We start from the raw sequence: 19,710 nt of genomic DNA on the forward strand, positions 1-19,710 counted from the left end.
TAAATTTTCCCCAACATTCTATTTTCCTATCATTCTGCATAAACATATTTTATGCTGCTAAGCTCCAACCCACACACCGTAGTGCAAAGGTACATATGTTCTGTTAAGCATAGTGTTTGTACCAGCAGTGTGCTGTACTACATGTGTGCTGTACAATAAAGATCACATGCAAAGTTTGGAATGCAGTGTTGGAAAGTGGATTATTAGTAGGTGCAGGTAGCTACCTACATCTAATAAAAACACAGCAATCACAAGCTCCAGTTGAGTCTCAATAAAGTAATCCTTGCTCAATTCTTGATATCTTGGCAGGCAAACATTCAGGCTTAATTTAGTAGAAAGATGTGTAAAGGATTTAATATCACCAAAACAGTAAATAGGTAAAATACACAACCCCAAAAAAAATCCACTAGCAATTTATATCAATAGAGAATACTTTCATCTTTAAAATTACAGTCAAATAACAAAAGTCTAATGTATGGAACTGTGGATATAAATTGGGAAACTATAAATAAAAACTGTGCTTTCTAGTGCAAAAAGTGTTAAACACCAACCATGGTACTCTGGTCGCGCTGGATCTTGACAAAGTCAAAGCTTTAGGCTGACCACTGTGGAGGGCGGGTCGGATACGATGAGCAGTTGGGCTCGGTCAAGTTTTTACCTTCTGCCTTGGTCATTTTTTTGGAGCTTGTTTCTCGGTGTGGAGCGAGCGGGTCTTCATCCCGCGATATTCTTGGGGCTGAACGATGCGCTGACTCGTGACTTTAGGTGCTGCTTTTTTTTGGACTGCGAGTGGTGTTGCTCTTTTGAAAAAATTGGAAACATGAAAATTCAAACTTAATTTGCCATGAAGAAGTCCATTGTTATGGACGAAATGTGATGGCTGTTTTTTCTGTGAATAGGTTAAGGTTTTTAGAAGACTACGAAAATAAAGAGAAGAATTGAATGTATTCTGGAATTGGTTTTTGAATTTCCTGTACTTGATATTAGTTGTGGTGTACCTCTATTTTGTAAACAATACAATGCCATTTCTTAAAGGGCTGCAACTTGACAGCAGGGTGGATTTGATTTTCAATACAGTAATTTCTTAGGGACATGAGCTAGGTCCGCTGTCTCTTTCTTGGTTGTAATAGGGAATTCCACCCTTCTAGAGTGGGATGTTACAAGAGTTTTATAGACTATTGTAGCCACATACACCAGCCAATAAAGCCTCTATCCTTGTTCAAAGCCCTCATTTTTGATTTGGGCTCATTACCCTACAGTGGGTCTTTTATGGCCTGTATATTCTGCTTCGATAGATTACAAGGATATTTAAATGCTTTCTGTCATCACAAACCAAAATAATTTTACATTTTGATAGTTTGCTGCAGTAAACTATTTTAACATGAGACTGACCTTTCATTGTTATGTTTAGGCCATTATATAAGACTACATTCAGCCATGATAAACAGCAAAGACGTTTCTAAAAAAGAACAATTTTTTGTGTTTTAACTTTTGTACATTTTTTTATTTTTCGGGAATTCAATTTAACGCTAACATTGATAGTCACACACCAACTTGTCTCTAATGGAGGCACTTTGTTCTACCACAATAATAATCTTGGAGCACTTGCTGAAGTAAATTACAATATTGACAAATGCAGGATTTACATAAGCCTTTGCTAGGACCTGAGATGGTACAGCGTCTACTGGTTGCACAGAGGTTCCAATGATATATGTTGATGACTACTCCTCATCTCACCTTTGCTCTGCATAAGCTAGATGTTTGCTGTTCCAAGCCTTGACATGTTTTTGTCATCCCAAATTGTTGCAAATGGGTTTCACCTGTAAGAAATTGGGTTGCTGGTTAACTGGGGTATTAGCCCTGTTCAAACAACAGCCATATTCCAAGAAAATTCTCATGCAATTTTTGACAAATAGAGACAATTCTAATAACTTATCTGACACCAAAATTTAAATAATCCTATCAGTAGAACCAGATGTATGATTTTTTTTAGTAAAAACTAGCACCTAAAAGATCAAAGTGCCAACCATAGACATCTAGTAGTACGAGACCAGCTAAAAGTAAAACATTATGACCAATGGCAACGGAGCGCATATCGGATAAAAGACGTGGATTGGGCCAGGTCAGTACTTACCTGCGAACTTAGAAGAGTTTAAAAAAAAAATGCTTTGAGAATGTAAAATTGAGAGGGGCCAGGATGCAGGCGGTGCGTCATCATCGAGGAGTCACTGGAAAAAGTTCCAGTGAATATTTCTAAGTTTGTACTTAGCCACTTTTATGGAAGTGTAAAATCTTCAGCGGAATGAGGTAGGAGACTGTATCTGAAGACAATTGCAAGAGGTTGGATATCCCTTTGGGGAAGGTTTGCTTAACACGATTTACTGCTGCAGAGAAGAAAGTTGTGTGAGCAGCCATGAAGTCAGGCCAACCAGCGATCTTGGGCGGATAGACAATCAGGTTGGTCCCGGTCATTCCTCATTCTCAAAACAGTTTTTAGCCAAATAATGTTTAAGTCCCAAGTGTTTGATTTTGCTATCTGGGGATCTTTAGCACCACAACAAAGGGTCACTGACTGGAGGCACACCACTTGGGAGTTCAGAACTCACTCAGGCTGTGACAGGAGGCCAGCCAGTTATCCCTTGGAATAACTTCGGTAGCCCTGGGTTAAAGTGATAAAGCAGGGCTTATGCAGTAGAGCAGACCTCCAAGACTTCAAGACATGCTCGAGGCAGCAAAACAGTTCTTCCTGCTGCAGAAAAGCAGTCTCATTGAGTACACAGCAGGCCACAGCAGCAAGCAGTCCTTTTGAGAGCCCCTTCGCAAGTCCAGAAACTGAGCTGAATGCCCTATTTCTGTATCTGGTGTCATCTTTGAAGTTGGGGGAAGTTTCTAGAGGTTTCTCTTTGAAGTGCTTGGAATTTCCTACATCCTCAGCCCTTGCTCCAAGCTAACTGTAGAGGCAATGTGGAGGTGGCAAGTCCTTTGTGTGAAGGCACAGCACAGCCTGTTTAGTTGCAAGTTGGGCTGTACCCAGCTCTTCCCCCCCATCATTATGCCAGCAGATGGCCCATTCTGGCACACCCAATCCATCTATTGTGTGACTGTCTGGGAGGAAAAAACAAAGTCCAATTGCAAACTACATCCAGTCATGTGATCTTGGACAGGCTGTAGACACCAAATAGTTTAGGGCAGGAAAATGCTAACTTGCTAAAAGTTGTAACTTAAAATGTGACTTTACCATTAATGATGATTTTTAATTACAATTTCATAGATACAAAACAAAATGCCTACCTGTTTCCAATCAAAAGTTAGCACATGTTAAAAGTAACCCAGTGGTATCCTTTGGGAACGGTGGGTCTCACAGTAGAGAAGAACACATTTAGCTGTTTTTCACTACCAGGACATGTAAACCTTAAATGTACATGTCCAGCCTTTTAATTTCAAATCACCCTGTCGTATGGGCTACCTAAGGCCTACCTCATGGGAGACTTATATGCAATAAATGGGGAGTTTAAGGCTTAGCAAGAGGGTTATATTGCTAACTCAACTTGGAAGTTTAAAACTGCATTCAGGCTGCCTTGGCAGGTCTGTGCCATGTTTTAGAGGCTACTTAAGTTGGTGGCACAGTAAGTGCTACAGGCTTACTAGTATTAGCAAGTAAGTGTGCCTGCAAGGGATTTATTAAAACACATATTTATATTCGTTTTCCATTCAATGTTGGCAAGCTCTGCCCAGTAGCTCACTCTTCAATCCTTTCAAATTCGATTTTTACAACTGCACCTATTTTTTGTATTAGTCACATTCTTCTGTGATTGTTTGGAAAAGATGCAACAATGAGGTGTTTGTAACATCAAAATATTGTAACTTCTGGTTACATTGTACTATTTTATGAAAATCTTTTTACTTTTTTGTACCCTTTTTAATATTTTGTCAATATAAATCTATCTCTTTTGAATAAATACACACGTGTTAGATTTTTTTCTTCATATTTGTTCACATTGAAATAAGTAAAATCGAAATTGAAAGTATTGAAGTGTGTGCTACTGGTGTAGTGGCGTTCCTAATTCCCTAATAGGCTCTGTGCATTAGAATAATATACCTTATAGATTTGGCATAGGACTGATGTCAGTATGCCCCTATCGAGTATATTAAACTTAATTAATTTGTGCCAGCTAACTCAGAAGCCACTAGAAACTCCTTGTAAACAAGAAGGGAGTAGTTTCTGGCTACCGCATAAACATGACAACTTTGTTTCCCTTTAGAATCGGAACACTCTCAGAATCGTGGAAACAACAGATAACAGTTTCACTCAGCTAATCATGCATGCTTAGTTTCTTCAGAGTTACACAGAAAGAATAGACGGGCATTTCAATAAAATAATTTATTGAAGAGTCTTGTTTCTCGTGTAAGAGATATGAGCTGTTACAATCGTAAGACAGTATGCGAGATATATTATGTACACAGTAAGCAGTAGAAAGAAATAATACTGAGCTTGCATTAGCTTTTAGTTATGACCCATATATTCATATACATAAAAAACATAGGCTAAAAATGCAAGTACTCATAAGATGCTTCTCTAACTAGTTCTACCACAGTATACCGAACCTAAGTGTAGTACAAGGTAAGAAGTAGGTGATGTATTCTAGAGTATGGTAGGCTATAATATGGTATGCTATAGTCTGGTATGCCAAGTCTGGTATGCCAAGAGTCCCTCTAGGTTCTATTCAGCTCCATACCTTGAGAATGAGAGAGGTGGGAATCTCTTTCTGGGTCTCGAACTCTAACACCCGTGAAGGGAGTCAGAACACTAGAAGCTGGATTATCTGTGAGCCGGGATGACAGTGTCTCTTGTCAGTGCGTCTGGTTGGGACACGGGCTCCTCTAAAGTCGAGGTCTCCTCCTACTTGCTTGGGCAAGGGAAGGTATATTTATACCTGGTAGGTGCATTGGAATGTTAGCATTGACGTAAAGTTGGGCAGAGGAAGACGTCAGGAATGAACCCTTAAGGAATAGCGGTTCATGCATAATAAATGAGTTCTTGGAGAAATTAATAATCCTGTGCTAGGGGAACTCCCAAGAGCTTAAGGGTCTGGTTTCTAAGAACTCGTTGTGACTTTGGGGTGTACGGATGTAGGTGACCATGCCTGTATTTTGATAGCATGGCTAATACCTAAATAAGGACTGGGATCTTATGACTATATAAGGGCAATGCGAATTGTGCCTATATAAGGACATGTTTCAGGAAAACCTATATACAGACACCTAAAGTGGAATACAACACTGGGTAGAGCTTGCCAACATTGAATGCAAAATTAATATAAATTTGTGTTTTAATAAATCCCTTATAGGCACACTTACTTGCTAATACTTGAATTGCCGAAGCCTCCAAGGGTATGTTGGGCTTCCCACTCTTCCTTATACAAACTTTTGTGCAGGCTCAATAGTATCATTTAATTTACAGGCCCTGGGTATATGGTATACCACTCAGCAAGGGACTTATAGGTAAATTAAGTATACCAATCAGATGTACACCAATTTAACTATGTTGAGGGGAGTGATCACTAGCATTTTACCACTGGTTACCAGTGGTACATTACACACAGAGTCCTAAGGAAAACCAAAATTAATTTCAGGAAACAAATCGAGGGAAAGAGTCGAAACGTTTGGGGAAGTCCAACCCCAGGCTGACAGGTTTCACAGTGCTCATATAGTACTTCCAGATTTTCTTGATTTTTATTCACCCGGTTTTGGACATTTGTTGGAACTTTACTGTAGATGAGTCTCCATACCTGAGTCTCACTCTCAATATTTTATTTTGGTTGGATCCCCCCCCCCCCCCCAAAAAAAGAGAGCTCTCCAAAGAGAAAGCCAAGATCAAGCACACGATGTTAACACACACAAATGCTAATGCAAATGAAGTTGAAAGGTGAAAACTTCCTGTAAATGTAGCAAGACACTGATTACAACATCAGAAGTTTTTCTTTTCTGTCATAGATACAGCAGTATCATATTCAGGTACCATGTTACAGACACACCACAAAACTCAAAAACTTAACATCGCATACACAAGCCATGTTCCTTAATTCTTCATATGAGGAAACCTATAGGCTCAAAGTTAAATGAAAATCACTCTTACATACCAAACACAACTTTTAAAAAATGTATGAGTCCTGCGGTATTCTCTTGGAACCTGCAGCAAGATGGAAGCCTCATATGGGACTCCTGTTGGCCCCTTTCTTTGAGACTATCAGCCTCATGAGAGTACTGTGATACTTAGGGGAGGTCAGAAAAAATGTCATTGATATCAACAATTTGGTTGATAGCTTATAAGACACGATTGAAAATTAAATAAAAGTGATGACATAATATGCCTACGAGACTGTACTTTAATTAAAAGAAACCTTAACATTCTGTGAAAAAAACAAAGATTAAACCAACTTTAGATCTGACTTTATCTTAAAAATCCCCTAAAAGTTCACTGAATAAAGTAAAGCTTAAAGTGATGTTAGCGCCCAAGGACTGGTCAAATCATATTTTTAACCCTATTGTAGCTGGGATTCTCAAAACCCTGTGGTGTTGTCAGGTCAACTGACCTTTGCCACCATTTTGGAATGGAGCTAAAACACAAATAAAAGTCATGCATATCATGTACTGTCAGGTTCTTAATTATCAGTCAATGACGAGAAGTTGAAGAAGTTTATAAAACCTTTATTTCTCTTTTGAAGAGTTAATATATGTTAATCATTTTTTTCCAGATTAGTCCAATTACAGAAATCGAGAAAAGGTTTGATTACAGACAGCATAAATCAACAGACTGTTCCATAAAGGAATTAATCACTGATCTATCTAAAGAGACTAACCTAGTCCAATAAACAACCTGTGAAGACTTTCCTCTGGAAAAGAACAAGATTGTTGGAGCATAGATAAAGTCTTGACTTTCCACAAAGGTTTGTTCTGGAAACTCAGTCGAGTTCCCCACAGCTGCCTAGCAACCTTTAAAATAAATCAGAGATAGAAGAATGATTACAGCAGTAGTACTGATCAAAAAGAGTCAGGAAAAAATGTCAGCAGTAGCTTTCAGTAACAAGGAGAACAATGATCTGAATGATGAAGTGTCTGAGCTCTCTAATTAGGAACACTTGATTATAGTATGAAATGTGAAAATTGTGTAACAAAGCTTAGTAGGTGTACGTCATCTTCAGCTAATGAAAACCACTTTATGATCTGAATGATGAAGTGTCTGAGCTCTCTAATTAGGAACACTTGATTATAGTATGAAATGTGAAAATTGTGTAACAAAGCTTAGTAGGTGTACGTCATCTTCAGCTAATGAAAACCACTTTTCCAATGGAGCCATCAACATCAGTTGCTTCTTCTCCGGATTCCCATGGTAAACATTCATGCCAGTACATAGTTTAACTAATGTTGCAGTGCTAGATATATGGGAGAAAATTCTCATGAAAACTTCCATACCTAAGCAGCTTTCAGTGTCCCACTGTGTAGACAAAGGACTAGCCAAATGTAATTAAAAAAAATATTTTAACAATGTCCTGGTTAAACATACACATGATATATCTCATTTGTTCTTTATTCTAACAGTCTATTCATTATAAATCCACTGCAAAATAATTGTTAAAGCAAGGTGAGCTAATGTGGTTTGATGAAGCAAAACAGTTATAATATTAAAGGCAGCACATTCTTTAGTAGAATGCTGGTGCCAGGTAAAATATTCTAAAGAAACAGCTATGAGGCTGTGAGCAGGAGTGGAAAGAAAATGGTTTGGGCCTAATTAGAGAATTACATTGATAATGATATCCAACTGCATTTTGCACCTCAGGTTATTTATACTAGGCCTGGGCCAAAATTCCGTTCCGTTCGCAGAAATTTCCGCATTCCGCAGCTTAGCGATAATTTGTTTCTTGCTCGCGCTGTAAAATAATACATTCTAGCGTGCGCGCGATCGCCTTACCTGAATCCCCACGTTCGCCGACAAGTTTTTCCCGATCCGGTCGCGTTCTCCACGAGATGTTAGATTGATGGTAGCCATTTGCGCTGTCTCGCGACAGTTCGCGCCCGCAGTAACGTCATGCATCGCGCGATCACGTCTTTCTTCTCGCGATCATGCACCGCAAGACAAGTGAAAACAAGATGGCTGCGCCCGCGAGCAACCGCATGGGTAAATTGGCGAGCCGCAACCACGCAGAAAATACCGCGAACGGGTGGGAAAAAACGTCCGCATCTTCACGATATTTCCACGTGTTTGAGGAGATTTTTAACATTCTCCCGATAATTTGCGAAAGTGAATTTCTCAAATTCCGCCCACCCCTAATTTATACTACACGTTCTTAGCTGAGTTTTAACTACGTTCTAAAATGTAATTCTAATATGTTATGCAAGTCTTGTTCGATTTTTTAATTTATTTCTAACAATCCCTCCCTTCTGATGAATTTTAAATCATCACTGTAGGAAGCTGGGTTTCTGTTGCAGTAACTCCCCTACTTTTTGCCAGACTATTGATGCATTGTGACTTGATGGGCCCTGGGTCCCTGAAAAGCAGGTTCCCAGGGTCTGTGTTATTTCCCAAAAACTGTACCTTGTACCCCCAATTGGCACTCTCTGGCCACAGGTCAGCCCCTGGTAAATGGTGCCATAGGTTCCCAGGGCACTGTGACCTGTGGCCTCCCTTAAAGGCCCTGTACTTTTACACTCACACACTGCCTTGGCAGGCTGCGTGTTTGGATGCAGAACAAAGTGAAGAATTGGCATTAAACACTGTGTGCCATGCCTGCAACCCACTGCCCTGGCATAGATAAGCCACCCCTCTAGCTGGGTGCACTATACCAGTGGTGAGGATACAGGTGCATGAGCCCTGTACCCCTACAGTGTCTAAGTCAATTCGTAAACATTGTAAGTGCAGTACTGCTATTAAGAGTATATGGTGCTGGGAGTTTGTCATTACGAACTCCACTGTACCATAATGGCTTTACTGAAAACTGAGAAGTTTGGTAGCAAACTTGTCAGCACATTAAACCCACACTGATGTCAGTGTGGGATTTAATGAAAATTGCACTTTGAGGGCATCTTAGAGATGCCCTCTGAAAAAAGACCAGCCTCTGGTGGGTTCCCTGACTGGTACACACCTGCCTGCCACCACAAGACATGTTTCTTGACCCCTGGAGTGGGCTCCTTCACTCCCTGAGCCCAGAAACAAAGTGTTCCTGGGCGGAGGTGTTCACACCTGTTCCAGGCCAGGAAGAGCCATCTGTGGCTGGGGAGCTACAAAGGCCTTGTGCGACCCCCAGCCTCACCTGCTATCAGGAGTAACCGTGGGCGTAGTTTGCAGAGTCGCATTACGCGGCACTACGCGAAGTGCAAAAAAAACTCCACCGCACTACGCAGAGCTACGCGAGCGGCAGAGTACGATATAAAAATGCAGTTCACAGTGATTGCACAGTGCCGGATGCTTGCCCACACTGTGCAATCATTGGGAACGGCACCATGCTCAGTGCAAGGGTGTGCTTTCCTTTTCTGCCACTCGAGTAGATTTTTATTCGAGCTGCAGCTTTCTCGGATAGTTTCTCAACGCGAGCTTACGCAACCACTCGCACTCAGAAACCTGAACCCACCGTGTTGAGAAATCTCGCTGGGATGTTGATTTTCCACGCTTCCACAACCTAATACTTACCTTCAAACCGATAACCCTATTTTCCTCCATAGGATAACATTGACTGTTTTTCGGTCAAAAGATTTTTAAGAGTGGAGTTGGGAAATCTATAAAAGGTTTTAAAACTGTAACCAAATAACAAAAACGCTTTTACTTACCTGTTTACAGGAAATGTCACACTGCAGTATCCAGGTATATTGCACTACGCAAGAAAAGTAATCTGTAAAGTAATCTACTTGACATTCTACTAAAAAGCCAATACAAAGTATATGTACAATCTTTCAAAGCATTGCATTACTAGTAGTTCTACTGTAATCAAATCAAAAATATATATACAACTGCAATACAAACTGTTTACAAACTGCATTGCTACTGTAAAGTATTTATTGCTACCTGTTCCAGGCTTGCTTGGTCCTAAAAAATGAAAATAACTAAAAGAATATTTTTATACAAAACCAATTGGTCTGTAGTTCAGTCTTTGAGTGTGTGAAATCATTTGCTGATTGATTGTGTACAACAAATGCTTAACACTACCATCTGATACAGCCTTTCTGCTCGGCCACACTACCACAGATAGAGAGTAAGGGGCTATCTACCTTTACCTCTGCCTACCTTTAGGGTTCCATTGGACTCTATGCACACTATATCACACTTTGGTATAGTATATACAGAGCCAGCTTCCCACAATCACACAACTTTGTTTTGTATGCAAATTCAATTTTCAGACGGCACTTTCGTCATCAGACGTGTCTCGTCTTTTCCTTTTTATACCTTTACATCTTAAGGACTTCATATAGTCATAATTCATGATGCCATGTGTGAGAAGTTGGCCTGGTATATGCTGTCCACTAATTAATGTGTGCACCCTGTACCAGTCCAAACAACCCTTATGGTGATTTACGAGGTCAAAGATAACCATAGAAAGCTGTCCAAGTGGTAGCTGTGTAGAGCAGCCTTTAGGCATAGTCTTGAAGGAATGTTAAGCAGCTTGTTTTACCAGAATACAACATTATAGTATTGGTTAAATGAAAGGAGACCCGCACAGTAGTTATAAAAATGTGTTTTTATTGATGTAACACTCTTTAAGTACGACACAGTACCTTCTACACGAGGATACTCACAAAGCACACAATACTGTAACACAGAAACAATAATAAATAGCACTAATACAAAGTGGACACAGAGGGAGATCAGACTATTTACTAAAATAGTGGTATAAGAACCACGACTCAAGTCAAGACAGTGTAGTGTGGGAACACAACCGCGTGCTACATACAACTCTATGGGAGAGTTGCGGTGGAAGTTTTAAAGTTTAAGGACCCTTCTAAGTGGATTTCGAAGAAACCCCATGGAAGTTAGGAGGTTGGAGAGCCACTCCACCTCTGAATACTAAGTACCAGAGTTACCTATCCCAGGGAAGCCAGGTGCATAGGTCTGAAGTGGCGTCGGAAACCACCGTCAATCTCTATGGAGGACTTCGAAAAAGAGCCACTGCTGGGAAGAAGAAAAGTGTCCGTCGGAATCCAAAGGTAGATTCTTGGTGAAGAGTACCTGAAAGCAGCGAGGACAGAGACTAGTTTACTCAGGAGTGACCAGGGGCTCGGTAGATGGATGACCACTGATGTCAGGTGATTCAGGTGCGTTGAGGGGGATTGTGACTCTGCAGCCACTGGGACCAGCAACGTTGAGGATGACCAGGAGCTGGATAAGAGCTGTCCTACAAAGGATATCAAGTACTGAGGGGTCAGGGTCTGGCTGGGGCACCAACAAGCCTTGGCAAGGGCAACCCACACAGAAGGCCAAAGAAGGTTATGGTTCGGACCAGCAAAGTCCAGGAGACTCACCAAACACAGAGGAGTCTGGGCAGGCCTGGAGCAATCAGGAAAAGAAAATCAAAGTTGACCCTCAAGAAGATCCACAGGCCAGAGGCACAGGAGTCGCAAGGGGACCTTGAGCAGTTTCACAAAGCAACAGCCCATGGAGCACTCGGTGCAAGGAGGCTGGAGTTCTTTGATGCTAATGGTGCCAGAGGTTAGGGCTACTCAGAGTCCTGTGCACTTGTTTTGGCAATGCCAACAAGCATATGCAGATGCAAAAGTTCATAGTGCACAGGGGTACGGGTATTGTAGTCCCACAAAGGATTTTGGCCTTGAACTCAGTGAGAGGGTAGCTGGGACCTCAAGGGACTCGCAAACCAACCTTCTGTGTTGCTGGAGCCTTTGGAGTCCGTAGAAGCTCAGGACCAGCAGACCGGTCAGTTGAGATGTGGTGCCTGCGGTTGCTGGGAAGTGACTCCTTCACTCTAAGGGAGATATCTTCAGTTGTCCTTGATGCTCCTCGGGTCTGCATGGAGCCTTTATGGTGCACGGGCACAGATGATGCTTCAGACTGAGAGGGAGAGGAAGTCGGGCCCAAACAAAGTCAAGCAAAGCCCAGAGTGTCCAGACGGTCTAAGTTCAGTGGTTACTTGTTCAGAATCTTGTCCACATCGAATCCAGGGTCCTACAGCCAGGTAAGTCCTTTTGTATCCACATGAGAGGGTTGGACAGATTCAGGGGACCCTCCCAGGGGAGGGACTGGACAGTGGGAAGGTTACTCCCATGTCCTGCATCTAGTTTCATGCCAGATAAGGAGCCAACAGCTCCCAGGACTGGTTTGAACTGGACTATGCACAGGGACACCAAATGTGCCCCTCATGCAGACTTTCAGTCACTGGCAAGCGCACCCACCCAGGCCTAATACACTAAATCCTGTCTGGGAGGCGGTCACACCTCCCTGTGACAGGATGCCTATTGTTCTGCCTTCCCCTGCTCGAGCTTGGCTCAGCAGCAGGAGGACAGAAATGTGTCTCTGGTCGGCAGCAACCATTTTGGGCTGCCTGGGACTAGAAGGCTACTGGGAACACAAGGGACCTCACAAAGCTCTTTCTGAGGGGAGGAATCATACCCCCCACACCAGTTACCAGTGTGGGGGTAGGATTCCACAATGTTTGACACCAAACACAATAGGGTTACTTTCAGCCATTTTAGAGGTGGTCATTGCGCGGTCGCATAATGCCACTCTATATGTCCTAAAGGGCTGCAGCACTAACAACCCTGGGGAATGGACTCCGTAGGCTGCAGGGGTGTCCTGCTCATGCAGTGGCACCCTCTCACTTAGAACCAAGCACCCTGCCTTCAGGATTGTCAAGGCCTGTTATATGGGTGACTTCTAGGTTTTAAGTGTATTGACTCTTAAATATAGTAAACCTATATTTTAAGTCAGTGGTGCATGCACTAACTTACACAGGCTGCAATGGCAGACCTGTAGTTCCATTTTGCATGGCCTCTCATGGGTGGCATAATACTAAGGGTGGGTTGCAAATTCCGTTCCACTCGCAGAAATTGTGAAATTTCGGCATTTTCGCGTTCCGCGTGGAACGAGAAAATGTCGAAACTTACGCGATGCGCGGCGGAACGGAATTTGCTGCCCACCCCTAATTTTATCCTCTGTGAGGGGGTGGGAGGGGTCCCGCTAACCCCCCTTCAAGTTGCTTTGATTGGAGCCTGCTGCATGGGGGTGGAGGGAGGGTACTCACAGGAAAAGGCAGGAGGAGAGAACTTAGACTTACACAAGTGCCGAAAGAGGAAATCCAAATAAGCGGCACCAGTGAACCCAGAGCGGCACCAAGGGACGACCTATCATTCACAGGACGGGCACTGGAGACCTCGCGCATGCAACAGGAGTGAGGAAGGAGATCACAGACTGGCGCATGGACACACAGGAGAACTAGAGGGGAATCACAGGAGAGGTAAGGCAGCATAGGGCACCACGAGGTACACAGGAGAGATGGGCACCGGGGATCTGCCAACTAACTGCAGCGTAGCTGATGGACCAAGCGCGGGGAGACTCGCGTGGGAGATCACAGGACCAGCAGGTGCAAAACTCGGGATCCGAGGGCAAGAGAGCTCACAGGTGCAGCGAAGGGAAACCCAGAGGAGCAGCCCAGGAGAATTCACTGGAGCAGCATAAGGAAACATCCAGAAGCAGCCCTGGGAAGCTAACGGCAACTGCTTAGGGGAACTCACAGAACTCTCAGCAGCGCTGGGGAACTCACAGGGCATCACATGGAAACTCACATGGTCAGTCTAGGATAATTCACTGGAGCAGCAAGGGGAAACGTACAGGAGCAGCAAGGGAGAATTGAAAGGCTCGACATAGAGGAGTACACAGGAGGAGCATCGGAGCACTCACGGCAGTAGAGAAACTCGCATGAACACTGGGAGAATTCATAGCAGCAGCAGAGGGAATACCACAGGAGAGCGGGGGGCACACAGAAGCAGCATAGGGAGGGAAAATCATTGAAACACTGGAATATTCGTAGGAGCAGCAGAGGGAACACAACAGGAGTGCGGGGGAACCACAGAAGCAGCATCAATCTGCTAGTGGTGTACTTCAGCAAAGAGAGCCAAATGCCATAGAGATGTTGGGGTAACAGCCATATTTTTTAGCGTTCCTTATCTGGAGGCACCAAGAGAGTCCCCGTTATGTCACCGCCACAAGGCTGTGAGAATGGTGCTCTTGAAAGGCGTTAGAATGAGTGCTGGGCTTCTACATACTACCGGCCAGGCTCACCACACCTGCTCAATAGGGTGTGAGGATGACCTCTATACCATGCTCGTCCAGTTCCTGGACTCTCAGCTGAGACTGTAGCAGGGTTGGTTGGTTTTATTCTGACGCAAACACAGTAGCGCCACTTTACAGGCGATACTTTAGACGGGCGCAGCATAATCTCCACGAGCATGCAAAATTTTGTGTTTTCGCTGAGATTTCTTGCCGTTTCGTGGAAATTTGCAAAAGGCATCTTCACAAATTCCGCCCACCCCTACATAATACATGCTTCAGCCCATGGGAAGCCTCTGGGGTACCTATGCTCTGGGTACTTGGGTACCATATACAAGGGACTGACAAGGGTACCACAGTATCCAATCTAGATTGTACCTAAGTACATAACGTAACCAATTTATGGAGAAAGCAGATAGACGGGGATCCTGTATAGCAGGATCCCAGTCAGACTAGTCAAAAACCAGCACAGCACCATGCAAAACGTGGGGGTAACTATGCAGAAATATCCTACATTCCAACACCATGTAATTAAGTGTGGGTGAACAATTCAGCTTTGCCGGCAGAGTTTGCAGAATTCCAGAAACCCAATGAAGTCTCGCGAGGCACACCAACGTTAAGCTGGTGAGCGCTTGTGTGAAACAAATGTGCCGTAGACATCCTCCTAGTGAGATTTCTCAATGAGGATGGTCACAGCAGGTCATAACCACTCGCGTTTGAGAAATCTGCTGCTCGCATTGAGGAAGCTGCAGCTCGCATAGAATGTCTACTCAATTGGAAAAAAGCAGCAGAACCCCCCCTTGGCATGACACAGAGTGCCATTTCTGGTGATCTTACAGCATGAGACAAACTCCTAGGGCCCGATTCACAGAACTAACTTAAGACAAAATCCTAAACTTACTATCATTTTGGTATTCACAGAAGGCACTTACTCCTTTTGGTATTCACAGAAGGCACTTACTCATTTCGGTATTCACAGAAGTTAGGAGTCCTAACTTTAGGACTCCTAAATGCCTTCTGTGAATACAGAAAGTCTTAAAATTAGGATTTTTCTCAGTTTAGTAGTAGTATAGTTAGGACTCCTAACTTTAGGACTCCTAAATGCCTTCTGTGAATACCGAAAGTCTTAAAATTAGGATTTTTCTCAATTTAGTAGTCCTAAGTCTAAACTTAGGACTACTAAATTGAGAAAAATCTTAATTTTAAGACTTTCGGTATTCACAGAAGGCCTTTAGGAGTCCTAAAGTTAGGAGTCCTAACTATACTACTACTAAACTGAGAAAAGTCCTAATTTTAAGGCTTTCGGTATTCACAGAAGGCATTTAGGAGTCCTAAAGTTAGGACTCCTAAACTTAGGACTACTAAATTGAGAAAAATCCTAATTTTAAGACTTTCGGTATTCACAGAAGGCATTTAGGAGTCCTAAAGTTAGGAGTCCTAACTATACTACTACTAAACTGAGAAAAATCCTAATTTTAAGACTTTCGGTATTCACAGAAGGCATTTAGGAGTCCTAAAGTTAGGACTCCTAACTTCTGTGAATACCAAAATGAGTAAGTGCCTTCTGTGAATACCAAAATGAGTAAGTGCCTTCTGTGAATACCAAAATGGTAGTAAGTTTAGGATTTTGTCTTAAGTTAGTTCTGTGAATCGGGCCCCTAGTGCGTAAAATCAGTGCAAGCAGTGCAACTTAATAGACTTTACCGCTGGTTGAACTCCACGGAGTGCGCAGTGAATTCCACCCAATCCTACATGTAATCCCATGTCCTTTTGAGTAGTTTCTTCTGTAAATTCTCCCATCCTTTGTGTAGTATATAATTACAGGTCTGTAGTGAAATTCTCCCATCCTTTGTGTAGTATGTATTTACAGGTCTGTAGTAAAATATAAAGCACCATTAAACAAAGCTCTACCCTTAGCATTGACAACAATATAGCATTCCGAATTCCTTTCCCTGCTGTTGAAAACCACCTCTCTAGTGTAGAGATCCCTTTCCCGAAATGTTCATACTAGCTTGGTGTTTCCAACTCAAGTAATTGTGGTTCTAACCCTGCAATATTATTTGGAAATCCCTTTATTTTTCTGCTCTTGTCTGGTATTTATGAACATCAATGGGTTCATTTCAGCATGTGGCAGAGAATAAACGTAGTTTTGGAACGACACAAGTTTTTCGGCAGAGCACAAGGAAAACCGGAATCTGTGACCAACTATATTGCAGCGTTGAGAGGTCTCACTCAATTGTGCGAATTTGGAAACCTCACAGATTCACTAATAAGAGACCAGTTGGTGCGGTACACTAACAATGTGCGCATCCAAGAAAAATTGTTGGCCAAGAATCCCAATCTAAGAGAGACTGTTGCCATAGCTAGATTAGTGGAACATACCGCAAGGTGCATTAAAGAAATGAGGAGCTCAACTGATGTAGTGGCCAGTATCCAGGAAGAGGAAGATTTCAGTGAAGTATCAAAAAGTAAAAAGTAAAGAAAAGTTGTACAATAAAACCCTAGTAGTGAGTTAAGTCTAAGGTGTTACAGGTGTGGCAGTAGCAATCACCTGGCTAATAACTTTCATTGCCCCGCTAAGAGTGTTACTTCCAAACATTGTAATAAAAAGGGACATTTTGCTAGGGTGTGCAGAGAAGGTGACCCCCAAGTCAAGGAGGGTGGGGGCGTAGAAGGATCTTGGGGCAAAGAAGTAAAATGTGTACTGCCTATTGAAAGTAAGTATGTTTTGCAAGTTAAAGATTGCTCAGGGACTGTCAATATTATTTATCCTAAGTGTGATACATCCTTGAATAACAATACAGCCTTTGACAGGTCGACTATAACATCTTGATCGACCGTGTCAGAGATGCGCGCATCGAAGGAACTGCCCTAGAGTGGAATAGATCCTTCCTAACAAACCGATCACAGGCTGTACACCTTGCGGCTTTTCAACTCTCATGATTAAAAATACCTGCGGAGTCCCCCAGGGATCTTCTCTATCTCCTCATCTTTTTAACCTATATCTTCTCCCCTTGATCCATGCACTAAAAGAAAGAAATATCCAAACCTTTAACTACGCCGACGACTTCCAATTGATATTTTCTATAAAAGATTCTCCTGTATCCATTCTCGATTTTCAAGCTACTATGCTGTTTATCCGCGACTGGATGAACAGCAACCAATTAAAATTAAACCCAGGTAAAACTGAACTGATCCTCACAGGTGGCTCACTAAACTCCTGGAGCCCCCAATTCTGGCCTAATGAATTGAGACAACCACCGACTCCCTCCAAGCATGCCAAAACTCTAGGAGTTACAATCTGCAACGATCTCTCCATGAAAACCCAAATAGGATCAGTATCCTCCACATGCTTTCTCCAACCAAGGAAAATAAAGAAAATTAGCCGGTTCCTAACGCAGGAAGCAAAACTACAAGCTATCCTCGCCATGGTGATCTCGCACATTGACTATGCTAACTCCTTATACTTCGGTATCCCAGCCTATCTTACCTACCGTTTACAACTGATACAGAACCAAGCTGCCAGGCTGATCCTGCTGGAAAACAAACGCCAACACGTCTCCCCTCTTCTTAGAAGTCTACATTGGCTCCCTATATCACAAAGGTGCGCCTTTAAGATAGAATGCAACATCTTTAAATCTCTGAATGGCAAAAACCCTAAATTCATCGACAGCTTAATCAATAGATATATCCCAAATCGAAATTTGAGATCCACTCACTTGCATCTTCTGACAATACCCTCCTTTAAACAGAAACGTTTCGGCGGCTCTAGGTTCGCCTTCTTGGGCCCTAGGTACTGGAATTCTCTGCCCCTAGAGATCAAAAGTTGTACAGATCTCACGACCTTTCGTAAGTTGCAAAAAACATGGCTTTTCAAACAGGCGTTCGATTAAATTATTGATTCACAACACCTTCGTCACCTATCCTAGAAGCGCCAAGAAACCAACCCGGTGTATGTGCGCTATACAAATCTAATATAACATAACATAACAATACCGTAACCATGTTTGCAGATTCATGTTCCCCTTTTACGTTGTTGAACAAGAACGATTTTGAGTGCTTTGAGGAAATAAATAGGAACATATTACAGAAAGCAGACATTTCACCCACTGGCTCTAACAGGGAGCATATACCTCTGCTAGGTATAAAGGAGATGCATATTGAATTCAAAGGCAGGAATACATATGGGAAGGTATACATTGTAGAGTCGGGATCCAACTTGTTAGGTTGGCAGCACCAGAAGGAACTGTGCATCATTCTGGATCCCAACAAGGAAGAACAAGTTCTACTGACGGCAGACAACGTGGAAGGCGGAAGCATTTGTGATGAGTTTCCAGGTTTGTTTCGGGAAGAGCTGGGCCTTTTACATGATTTCCAACATATAATAAAACTCAAGACCAACGCCAAACCGGTGGTACATAAACTGCGCCCCGTGCCACAACAAATGAGAGAGCCTTTGGAGAAAGAGCTTAACAAACTGTGCAACATGGGAATCATACAACCTGTGGAATATTCTGAATGGTTGGCGCCAGTTGTGATCGCAGCCAAGGTCAGTGGAGAAGGCATCCGTCTATGTGTAGACTTGAGGAGCCTCAACAAGAGAATATGGATAGAAAGACACCCACTGCCCAACATAAACGAAATTCTCAGCACCATGTCCCAAGCAAAATACTTCAGTGTCATTGACCTATCGATGGCCTACCACCAGGTGGACCTACACCCAGAATCTAGACCACTCACCGCATTCATAACCCCTCATGGTGCGTACATGTTCAGAAGGATGCCTTTTGGATTAGCGTCTGCTGGGGCGGTTTTCCAGAAGGTCATGCACCAAATTTTGAAGGAGGTAAACTGCTCAATGTGTTTCCAGGACGATATCTTGGTGTGTAGTCACAACGTGGAGGACCATGACAACGCCCTTAGACTCGTTTTCAAAAGGCTCATGGACTTAGGGTTGACAGTACAGAAGTCTAAGTGCAAAATAAGGGTGACGTTGGTTGTCTACCTGGGACATTCAATTTCTGAAGAAGGATTTAGACCAAAAAGCAACCTTCTCGGTGCTGTGAGAGATGCTCCGTATCCAAAAAACAAGGAGGAACTTAAGTCCTTCTTAGGGTTGATGGAATATATGGCCAATTACATTAAAAACTTTTCATCCCAATGTAAACCAGTGCGAGAACTATTAAAGAAAAACAAGCAGTTCATATGGAATGAGCAACATAAGTGTGTGATGGATGCTCTCAAAAAAGAGATCTTAAGTTCGCCGGCCTTAGGGGTATTTGATCCACATAATAAAACCATCCTCACCACAGATGCGTCCAAAAAGGGTTTGGGGGCCACCCTGTCTCAAAGAAACGGGAAGGAAGAAAGGATAATTGCCTTCGCATCCCGTTGCCTTGCAAATGCAGGAAAGATTTACTCCTTAATTGAAAAGGACGCCCTGG

Source organism: Triturus cristatus, chromosome 6 (genome assembly GCF_964204655.1).
Source record: "Triturus cristatus chromosome 6, aTriCri1.1, whole genome shotgun sequence".
Lineage (NCBI taxonomy): Eukaryota > Metazoa > Chordata > Amphibia > Caudata > Salamandridae > Triturus > Triturus cristatus.